Source organism: Atractosteus spatula, chromosome 11, assembly GCF_055471065.1.
Source record: "Atractosteus spatula isolate fAtrSpa1 chromosome 11, fAtrSpa1.hap1, whole genome shotgun sequence".
NCBI classification, from domain to species: Eukaryota; Metazoa; Chordata; class Actinopteri; order Semionotiformes; family Lepisosteidae; genus Atractosteus; species Atractosteus spatula.
The window spans coordinates 46,826,074-46,838,238 of NC_142716.1; positions in this window are offsets into that span (position 1 = coordinate 46,826,074).

Below are 12,165 nucleotides of genomic sequence, written 5' to 3' on the forward strand. Positions count from 1 at the left end.
ATCTTTGTATTAAATATATGTTGTCACTGCAAAATCAGCTAAGGTAATAGGGAATACAAGAACGGCATTTTTTGTAGCTTGTTTTTAAAAAACTGTTTTAATGGATTCTGTTTTATGAGCTGCCTTGGGATTTCTTTTGAACGGGGACATGCTTGGCTAGTTCTTAGGTTGCCTTTCAAGTTTTTTTTTTCCCTTTAAATACTGGATGTCGGCTAATTTCTAAATTAAGTCGCTGACTGGGCTGTGCTGGAATCCTGCAAACCTTAGACCGCTCATAGACGCCGAACAAACTCGGCACCTCTGAGCCAGCTGCGTCACACCCGGCTGACACGCCAGAGAGATTGCCCAGGAAATGAGACGCCCGTCGCCTCCGCCGCAATCGCCTCGCAACACTAATGAAAAAATTGTTCAGTACTGTATATCGTCGAGTGGTGGGTGGAAAAGGAAAAACAAAGGCTCAAGAAAAAATAAATCAATTCTGTTCTCACAAAACCATGTCGCCTAATGTACTTGATCACAAATTACCAAAACAGAGTATTCCCATCGTGGGACAGACTACAACGCCTTCGTAGTTTTTTTTTTCCTCCTTCTCTAAATATACCATATAAAAAAGACAAATCCTACTAAATCGTATTTACACAATGTAACCTACAGTACCCGATGAGACTAGCATTTGTGGGGTTGAGCAGACTGTGAGTACATCAGTCCCCTCTAGGGGGCGAGAGCAATGCTGCTCCTACCTGTTTGTACAGTATAACTGAGCTGACTAGCGTAATTGAGCCAAAGTCTGTCGCTCAAGGATACAACAGCACCTTCCCCAGCAGGGGCCTTGATTCTCCAGTTAGGAGTCCAGGCAACTAACCATTAAACCTACAGAGCACTTTCCTGGAACACGCACCACTGTCGCTCCACAAACGCTGACATGAGCACGGCTTAGCTATCAGTGCACAGTGCTTCTGTAAGACAAGAAAAGGTACCTTTGGGAAATAAGTTGCAGAAAACACATGATGAAAACTAGTCCTAGTGAAGTTCCTTTGCGGAAAAAAAAACGCGTTTGAGAACTGTGGCAGAAAAAGCGAGAAATATCAGCGGTGTGCTTGTAGGCGTCAGAAGAGAGACAGAGAAGCCTTTGTAGAATCAGAAACTTTCATTAGCAGAGGGATGTGAGATGGTGGGTACTCGCAGATGATTAAACTTTCCTTTTAATGTGTTATAATTGCAGCATCCTGTAACTTTAAAACCTTTGTTGCAAAGACCTTTCCATAACTGATAAACTGAACCTGCCTTCAGAAAATATGTGATCTTATTTTACTGTTTGTGTCTTAAATTAGTTGTGATGATACTGTACATTAGTGCTGTGTAAGCTGAAAATGTCATTCTGCTGTATGAGCTGGGATGTATATTTAAGAATAATAATGGGAAGTTGAGCAGAGATAACTCTCTAAAATAATAATCAAAATAATAATCCTCAGTAGTGATTCAGTTGTGTAATTTCCTAAATTACCCCAGCTATTCTCACTGTTCAGTATTATGACACAGAGAATGTAAAGAGTGCCAGTGTAAGAGTCACATGTGGTTCCTTCTGAATGAGAAAATGATGAAAGCAGCTGAGCTGATCTAATCATGTTTCTTTCTGCCTTTTTCTGTACTAAAGAAGCTGGAGGAGATGACCAGCAAACCATTCAGTCACACAAACTTTCATAATCAGGAATTACTCCACTCACATTGTTTAGCATCACGTCCTCTTTGGGTAAAAAAGAAGAGCCTTTTCTGGATCCAACTGTGTATGGATGTTCCTCTTAATTTCAATAGAAATTAATCCGGTTTCTAACTAATACATTTCTTCTTGCATGGCCAGCCACAATCCCTTCATAATGAGTGCAGATTCAATGCATCAGACAAAAGCTGCAGACTGGATAAGGAGAGCTTTCAATTTATTTTTACTTCCTGCTCTCATTTTTTATGGTCACGTAAGAACTACTCTTAATATGTAAAATAACACTCTGCTTGTAAAATAATATAAAGCTGAACTCTAAAACCCCTTCTTGCAACTGAAGATGAATAACATGTTCTGGCAGTTTTAATAGGCTGTGATGATTCTTCCAGCTGCCTCTGAACTAGAAAACTGGTCCTAATTAGCAGCAACACACAAAGTGCACTGCTGTCACAGAATATGGGTTAATGAAGAAGACTGGCTTGTTCACTACTGCATTTGTTGCATGAAGAAGTCCTTTCAGGGTAGGAGATATATTGGACATATTTGTTTGGAAGACATATTGGACTTTTGATTCAACCAGTTGCTACATGCAAGATCACAAGGGGTGTAAATAAATACATACAGTACTGTACCATGGGGGTAAAGTGATTAAATCGCTTCATGAAATCTAAAATTTTGTATTTTTATTTTGACTGCAAGGGGGAACCACTAAATTGTTAAACTCCTCGATAATAGGATATTCTACCAAACCCTTCATGGTCATCCAGGTATTTATTCAAAATTATAGCGATTTGATAAACTGGAGGATATTTGACTGACCCATCAGAACTCTCCGAGAAAGAAAGAAGATCTCTCTGATGGGGAGCCCATGTCTAGGTACAGTAGGTCAAGGCAGCACCATGAATACACAAGCTACAGCTGCAAAGGAAACTCTCCAGATGAGCCAGCTATTCCTCTTGCACTCATACACCATAAGATGTGATCAGATCACTTTATTGGCCATATACAATTTCTTGTATTAGGAATTTGTCTTTTTGCAGACCCCAGCTTGCTCTCCATGAGACACACAGACAGGGAGAGAAGCTAGAAGTCAGAGTGCAGGGCCAGCCATTTATACAGCACCCCTGGAGCAGCTGGGGTTAATGGATTGCTCAGGGGCCCAAAGGAGTAGTATTCCTCTGCCAGCTGTGGGATTTGAACCAGCAACCTCCCAACCACAGGCACAGATCCTTAGCTACAGTGCCACCACTCTGCCACCAGCTACACACAAAGCGCCACAGGCTTAACAAATTGACAAAATGACAGACATGGGGGTGAAGTCTCTTCCATTTGAATGCTCCAACGTGTCACGGATGTTTCTGCTGTTACTTTTAAATACAGTTCCAAATACACAAGCTGTGATCATAAATTCACACAGCAACAGACAGTGTCTGTATATTCCAAACAGCTACCTTAATGGTCTCCCAAGTATACAATAAAGATGTGGCGTTAATATTATTTTCATCATAGATTCCCTTCATGTAACCTATACTTTCTCAATAAGAAAGCATAAAATCATCTCTCCACTAAACTTTACAAAAGCAAAAACTAATTTTCTGAAATGCTGTAGAATAAACAGCAGGGATCGACCTGTAATCTGCTATTACATTCCGCAAAGGCCAGGAATGACTCATGCAAGCCTGCAGGATGAGTCATTTATTTCCCTGTGAACAGAAACAAATGCCTTTCTTTATTGGAGCTCCTATTCGGGCGCTGAACAGCCTTGATTAAAAGGTAATTTACTTAATCTCAGTTGAGGGACCATTGAAAACCCGAGCATTTCTCTTTGTGTAGGAGGAAATTGTTGACAAGGTGTGTGACCTCCGTCAAAGGGCCCTTCCTAGTCTTTCCACTGCAGGGGGAAAGGAGAAAGTGTGTGTGTTTGTATTGAGGGAGGCCTGGGGGGGCTTCTTATTACTCCTGGCTGCTCTTGGCTGTGCTTCTCATCTTTAATCAGATGCCACAGGGAGCATGCATGAAATGTATCTAGATCTTCCACTGCTTGTCCAGGCTAAAGATCATTATCGCTGTGGGGATATTGCATTGTCAAAGGTTATGTCATCATACTACTGTAAGTCATGCGGCGCTTCCTCGGAGCTCGAAATAAACACAATGCACATCTAAAACTCACCTTGGTGAAAAATATAATCCTTCCCCATTCACCTGCCGCTGCAACAGAACTTCTCCTTCTCATTTCATGCTTTGATATGAGCTGGTTTCTGCTGGTCTTCTAGGTCTGGTTAAGGAGACACTGGAGGCAACTGGATAAAAAGAAGAGGCTTCTCCATTAATACAAGATTTTCACATCACCTCAGGGTCGGTAATGTCAAAAACATTTGCTGTGCCCCCTCTGTGGTGCACATTAATGTTTAAACATTATGGATTGCTTTCACTTCCAATACGCCACACACCAGGTCTCAGTTTCACAACTGAACCCTTAAGTGACTTCATATATGAGGATTACAGTTAACTGTAGCAGCTCTTAAACATTATCCAAATGGAAATGCAGGTTGAAGAGTTTAAAATATTGCATTTTCATTAGTATCATAAAATGCCAGACTTCTCAGTAGAAAAAAGAACCAGCTGATGTTACAAGTAACAGCAAATTGTTACTACAATTAAGGCTTCAATTATCAAGTAATTAAGCTCAGCTGGAATGAAAACCAGCAGGGTCTTCCAGTACAAGCACTGGGGACCCCTGCCCTGGAGTGCAAAGGAATAAAAAGTATTTGACTGTAATATTGTAATATCAAACTTATTAATATTTAATGAATAACTTGTAAACTTTGAAATGTACATCCTACAATACAGGTGCTGTATGTCTTTCCAGCAGACAACACAGTGACACCTCTTCCACAGTGACACCTCTATCCTGGAATTAGCAAGTTAAAGGGCACAAAGTCAGAATGTCATCACCAGACTGTTCAGTAGACTAGAGTACACTCTGGATAAGGAAACAGACCTACTGTATTAGTCTATCCTTTCTCATACAAATAAACCCAACCTTTAGAGAGAAGCGGGTCCTTGCAGGTCAGACTTTAATGCATAATTCTGATACTATTGCTGATAATTTTATTATTTACATATTTATTCAAATTCTTTACAAGCTGCATTTCCATTTGGATAATAAAATCATGCTCCTGCACACCTTTTCAAAAGAGCAGCAGGATTTGCAATTTCGTTTATTACCTTAACAGTGTACAAAAAATGTCCTACATATCAGGCTCATAAATAGTTCAAATGTTCACCTCTTCCACAGTGACACCTCTATCCTGGAATTAGCAAGTTAAAGGGCACAAAGTCAGAATGTCATCACCAGACTGTTCAGTAGACTAGAGTACACTCTGGATAAGGAAACAGACCTACTGTATTAGTCTATCCTTTCTCATACAAATAAACCCAACCTTTAGAGAGAAGCGGGTCCTTGCAGGTCAGACTTTAATGCATAATTCTGATACTATTGCTGATAATTTTATTATTTACATATTTATTCAAATTCTTTACAAGCTGCATTTCCATTTGGATAATAAAATCATGCTCCTGCACACCTTTTCAAAAGAGCAGCAGGATTTGCAATTTCGTTTATTACCTTAACAGTGTACAAAAAATGTCCTACATATCAGGCTCATAAATAGTTCAAATGTTCTTCCACAAAAATAGAAATAAATGTTTAAATTATAATATAAATGTGTGATTGGCATTAATAATATTCTTGTGAATAAATCATTCTCAATGAAAAATGAACACATTTCTGCAGTGATGCACTCAGTTCTACTTATTGTGAAGGGCTCTGATAAAACTTTTGTATTGTTAGTTAGGGATGTTAACTTTTCTGCCATCTGCAACATGTTTCTGATGACCTTGGTAACCAGCTTTTATCAAACCAATTTTTCTCTTTGGTTACTTCTGAACATTATCCAAAGGTATTTTGTGAGTCAGAGACACAGGGGTTGCATTTAAATGCCCAAGAGATATCGCTGAAACAGAATGATGATAGCACTAATCAGAAAAAGGATCATCCATATTATTTTGGTGCAGAATGATGTTTATCGGATTAAAGCGTCATCCTCGTTACTTTGACACTTGCAAGCCACCCAGAGTGAGCTGCTGCAGACCAGCAGGACTGCAGGAGCTCACCTGAGCTCTGTGAAGATACTGAGCTGTAGGAGGCAGCAGTGAATCTTGGCCACACTATCAGATCTTATCCAATCTTCCTGGCCCAATGCTGATTATCTCCTCTTGACACTGTCCTTGCCCGGCGCTGAAACGCATCAAGAAATGGCAGTAAAGATAGAAGGGGTAAGTCAAGCCTGTTTTCGCCACAAATAACACACAATTCCATCTTCATTAAATTGTGATCTAACTGCTCAAGCTGCCATCCCAGAGAATGAATCATGTCGTAAACTGTACAGCTTCCAGGAAGCTACAGTAACAGAAGAGCCCATCTCCCATTCTGATGGAAATCTTTATGCGCAGTGACTATCACAGGTCATTAACACAGTAATTAAATAAACAGAGTGGTGGTTATGCCAAAAACCTGTGACAGAAAACAGTAGATCTGGTTTGTAGAAGTACCTGTTATTATAGCATTTATCACCCAAAGAGAGAGAATTGTTTCTCACATTTCACCATTAAAAATCTTATAATGTACACTGTATTCAATTAAAAATGAAAACAAAAATAGGTGTGTAGTGGGGGCAGTAAGAGATAGTTTTCCATTGAACAGCACTGTAAAATATCTGTAAAAATATTCTATTACATACTTGTTCAACTGCAGTAACAAGACAAAACCATGAAAGATGATGGAATCTAAAGAGTGCATTTTGGGTAGAAAAACTAATAACAAACCTAAAGACCTTTATTGGGATTCTTTGGTGAAATCAAAGACATTGTTTTTGTATTTCTACAATTTAAAAAAATTGTCCCACTTCAACTGTGGATCACACAGAAGTCTAAAGTCTCTCTTCTACCTATTAAGGGTTTTTAATACTTAATTAAATGTAATAATTTAATTAAAAGACAAAATGGGAATGAGTTGGTTTTCCTTCTGCAGAGATCCATTTGACTACATTTTCAAAAAACACCTGAGGGGGGACAGTTGTGAAGCCGAGAAACTGGGACGAGGGTGATATTAATTGCTATTTCAACTTTTCATTCATCCTTTTGAGAAACAAAAACAGATTTAGGACATGCTTTATATAGAAATGTGAAATCTATCAGCCTGTAGTAAAGCTGTAGTAACAATCCCGAAGGGACAAAACCTCCCAGATACAAGGATGTAGACTACTGCAATAGATCTCTAATGTGTATCAGAATAATGAGTGTGCCTAGATCATGTCTCTTCAATAAAATATGAAATATTTGTTAAAAATATATATAATACAATCTATGACAAGATGTTGTCATTTTCCTTATAATGCCTTTGTCAACTTGTCAATGTGTTTCAGTTAAAAGGAATAGGTTGGTTATTCTGCGTTTTAAAGGCTCCTATTTAAAGGCTCCTAACTATTGTTAACAATTCCATCAGGCACGACCACAGTTCAACAATCTTCTCCTTATCTTGAATTTAATAAATTGTATCATCGGGCACTCTGACAATCACTGCTGAGAGTGACATGGCATGGTGATATGTCAACAAGCAACAGAAGACACTCCAGCCTTCTTAAGTACAAAAGGAGATGAATGAATGATTTTTGGCAGATTGGCTTAAACACAAGTGTGTCTCCAATTTTGACTCAAGTGACAATGTGTGGGGTACAAATGACAGGTCATTTTGATCGGATGTGGTCAAAATGATAACAGGTTCTGAGGTAATATCATAGCAGAATCAGCCATTCTCTACCCAGATATACTGCATCTTAGATCCAGTGGAGAGGAGGCTCTGTTTTTAAACACACCAACCTGTTACAACTGTACACCATAGCAATCATCTAGCAACATCAAAATAATTCATGTCTGGCCATAGCCTGGTCAGCTATTTGAAACGTTTTACAATTTACAAGGTTGGAAAAACAGAGAAATGGTTATCACGGTAGTAGGGCTCAGGAAAATTCTGGAACCACTAAGTACCTGAGAACAGAATGACAGCCTGATGTCTGATTAAATCACTGGAGTTCAGAATAAGAGAAGACTGCACATAACCAAATTCCCAAATTTTTAGGCATATCTTTTTGATGTAATAAAATATAAAATAATGTAATCCATTTCATATATCTATCCCAAAGCTAAAAGTAATCAGCTAGGAAGCTCTAAATTTCAGACGTATTTATGTATTATTGGATTTATTTTCTAAAAAAAGGAAAATGTAATAACAAAAGGATGTACCAAAGGCACAGACTGAATTAAAATACTAGCATAGGCTCCAATCTCAGAGCACAAAACAGATTACTTTTTCAATTCAACAAGAAGTTAGGGGAACCTACTCTTAAAAAGTTATGTGTTTCAGAGAGTGATGTAGTGTGCATATAGGGACTACTTAATTAATACACTACCTTACAGAAACTCCTTGTTGATTTAAAAAACTAATCCTTTACACAAGTAACTTGTAACTGTGGTGGATGGCTTTTATACAAGTCACTTTCCCCAACCCCGGCCCTGAACTCCACCCAAGTCTTTAAGAGTCACTGAAACACAGATGTGCAGAAGAGGGTGAACAGCTTATCCCTAAAGAGGGTATAAGGACAGAAAACAATGCATCTCTTATAATCAATCACTCAATAATCAGTGCAGGGTGCATGATGCTAATAAGCACTCGGAAATCGCTGTCACATGAAATGCTGCTTCGAAACACCTACAGTGGGCTCTGAATGCCAGCAAATTTATCTACTTCAGAATGCTAATTTCCTGCAGCACGTGCTGCTTTTCTGAGAGGTGTGTGACAGCACACTCTACACCTACACCAAACACGGCACCCGTCTCACGTTGTCTCTTTGGCACGCTTCCCTAAATCTCCACCAACAGCTTCCTGCTCCAGAGAACCTGGCATCTTGAGTCTTCAGGCCTGGTCCACGTGAATGGTCTTGCCCACGTTTGATGCAGGGTAACCCACGCTCAGTTTCCGCTGGAACACTTAGAATGTCAAATGCAAACCAAAGGTGAAATTGCCATAAAGTGTTACATCGCCCTATTGCAGGTACTCAGGCGTGAAACTAAATACCAAGGAAAAGAAGGTGATATCGAAATGGCTGGATGAAGCAGCTTTGTCCTGCAGTGCATACAGCTCAGAATAATGTCTGTTTTGCACTTGAGTGAAAAAATATGGCCCATAGTAAATTTTAAATGATACATGTTACTTTTCCTTTCATTTATTTTGCTAAGTAGCCCCTCTGTAAGGCTAATTAGTTAAATGCATGGAAGGGTATTTAAAACCATGAACAGGAGGTTTTACCCAAAGGTCAGTGAGAGTATAGAGTCAGCTACCCAGCCAGCCATGCGGTTGGAGAGGGGACTTTGGCTTCTTGCAAGAAACGGCTAGAGGAGACCCCTGGATCAATTAGTTACTAACTCCCAAAGCTACCAAATGGGCTGAAGGGGCTGAGTAGACTTTCATTTGGACCTTTATACATGTATGGCAAACACAGCTGTTGAGTGAAATAGTCATTAATAGGATCACAAACATCTGATTTCAGTTCACAATCATGCAATTAAATATTAGTGGGGATCACCTGCAATGAGGTTCTAGACACGGTATTGTCAATGTTCTCTTCATATACTACAGATTGTACAGGCTTTGTCCATGAATTTGTAGACCTTATACTGAACTGTTGCCAATATCTAATAATTCATGAATGAAGGGTTACTAGTGAACCTTAACAATGCATTAACATTGAATAATTTGAATCCTTTTAGCTCTGTATACTGTTTTGCTTTCACTCTCCTAATTTCTTATAAGTTTGAATGGAATGAATATAAGTTTGCTTGTTGGTATTTAATGAATAACAAGTTAATGATTTATAAAATGCGTATCAGTGAATAAAGCATCTATAAAGACATTTACAACACCTTTTACAATCCCAGCTGATAACTATTCATAATTTATTAAAGATTAATAAAAGGGTTTATTATTAAAACGTATTATAAAGTGCTACCGAAAAATGTTAATTTCCACAAGCTACAGTATGAGTCTGTTTTAAACAGTTTTACTCCGGGGGTTTTGTTAACACGGAAAGAAGGCTTTACATTACATAGGGGGACACATACAGACTCCTTTCCAACAGTCTGAAATGAGGACAATAGAAATGGCACAGTGAGTCACGAAATTGCAGCAGGTTCAGGGAGAATTAATCACATATAATTGCTGGAGCGAAGTATCAAGGTAGCTACATTTATTCAATTTCAGACACGGCGCTGCATACGAGCAGGCTTATTTCACTCGCCAGCTCCCAATTAAAATAAAATAGACGATCATGTCCCTTTCTATTTTCTCACCACACAACTTGACAGCCTGTTTTTGTTTACTGGGTGCGCTGCAAACAAAGAGAGAACTGTGCCTACGCTGTACCGACACACCTTCTCATCATGTGTTGAACTGATCCTGAGGTTGGCAGATTATACACAGAAGAAGAATGCTGCTGCCATACTGGACTTCTAATGCATTCATGTAATCTGAAGGAACAAAGCAAAGGCAGATATTTCAGTTTCCGTCTTCCTTTAGAGAAGACCTAAAAAAAAAGCTTGCAGTTTATTTTGCAAGTGAATTACCAGTAAACAGTTTTGGGCATATTATTCATGATTTGAAAATCCACCAATTCCTCATATTCCAAGACAAACAATACATTCTGTGTTTCAAAATTTACTCATCCCATTTAATATGCATCTTTTTAAAACTCAAAATTTTTGCCTCCTGATAAAAAGCAATGTATTGAAAAAATAGATAAACGTGCTTAGGAATTTACTCTAAGGTTGTGAGCTGCTACACCCTGCAAGCAAATTGATTTCTACGATTATTTGTACCAAACAATGTCAGCAGTCAACTTTAGAAGAAGTTTTTCTGGGAAAAATATTGCTGTGTGGATGTACTACAGAATACATTTAGATATTTTCTTAGGTCACAAAATTATCTGATAAATGCCTTTCTTCCCAGTTTCATGACACCAGCAAAAAAAAGATTTTATATAGGTTATAGTGCTCTAGTAAGAACGCAATCTCAATGGCTTTAATAAAACGGTAGCAAATCCATAAACTGATGAGTCTGATTTGCTTATTATCCCTGTAGATTTATTTTTACCCCTCTTTATTAACTGACATTTTACCTAATACTACCAAAATCAATAAAGAAACAGATGGGAAAAGAACATTAAGGTCTGGATACAGTCTTGTATAAATCATAACCCACACCATTGTACTACTGCAACAATTACTACCTTAAAAACAATGTTTTAACTGACAAATACCAGTTTAATCTTGGGAATTTCCTTTCTTATCGCAGTGTGTAATAATTACATTTGAAATTAATGGTCTGATTAGTAAAATTGGTATCTGCTGTTGTTGCCTAGCATCTTCACATGTAGAACCGCATCTGGGGTTATCGGCATGACAACAGCTGACACTACCACCTCGGCATGCTGGGAAGACAAGGTCAAACCACAGCCAATCACGGCAGAGGGCTCTGGCCACTCTGACTTCGCTGTCATGCCACACACCAAGAAAACCACAGCAACCTGAGGAGAGAGGACAGGGCCAAATATCTCACTCCCACTGTGATAAAAGAAAGAAATGATTTCTTATAAAGAGAAAAGGTTCTGAGATAAGGCAGAGAAGGTTTGATTTCTAGTCTAAAAATTACTGCAGAAAATCCAAAGAATAAAAGAAAAGCACACAATGATTTTCAAAATCAATGCCAAAACACTAGATAATCAAAAAGTGTGCATCACAATGTGTCATTATCAGGTGAATCTCCTTGATTATTTCAGGGAAGTCTGAAGGATGAAGATTTCATTTTCTCTTTTCTTTCGCCTAACTACATGGGTCTTGAAATGGGATGAAAAGAAACCCATTGTCATGTGAACCTGCTTCAAAATCAAATGTGAAGGACAGGGGGAAAATGGGCAAGCATTGTTACAACTAACAAGTTGTAATTACTAATAATAACATTATTGTTAAGGTTCGATCTGCAGAAGAATATTTGGAAAACTGTTCGGTTTTCAACTTTATCCAACAAATCCAACATTAAACATTATATTGGGCAATAAACTGTGAGTAAATATGCATTAACCTGCAACAGCTGGAATTCCTTGTTAAATGAGCGAAATCCTAATGTTGCATTTGAGTAGCACATTAAGAATCCAGCATTTCATGTAAAGATAAAACACTTTCCTATTTTAACATTAAAAGATCCATTCATTTTCTAACCACTTTATCTAACAAAGGGTCGCAGGAGAGCCAGGGCCTAAACCATCAAGCAATGGGCA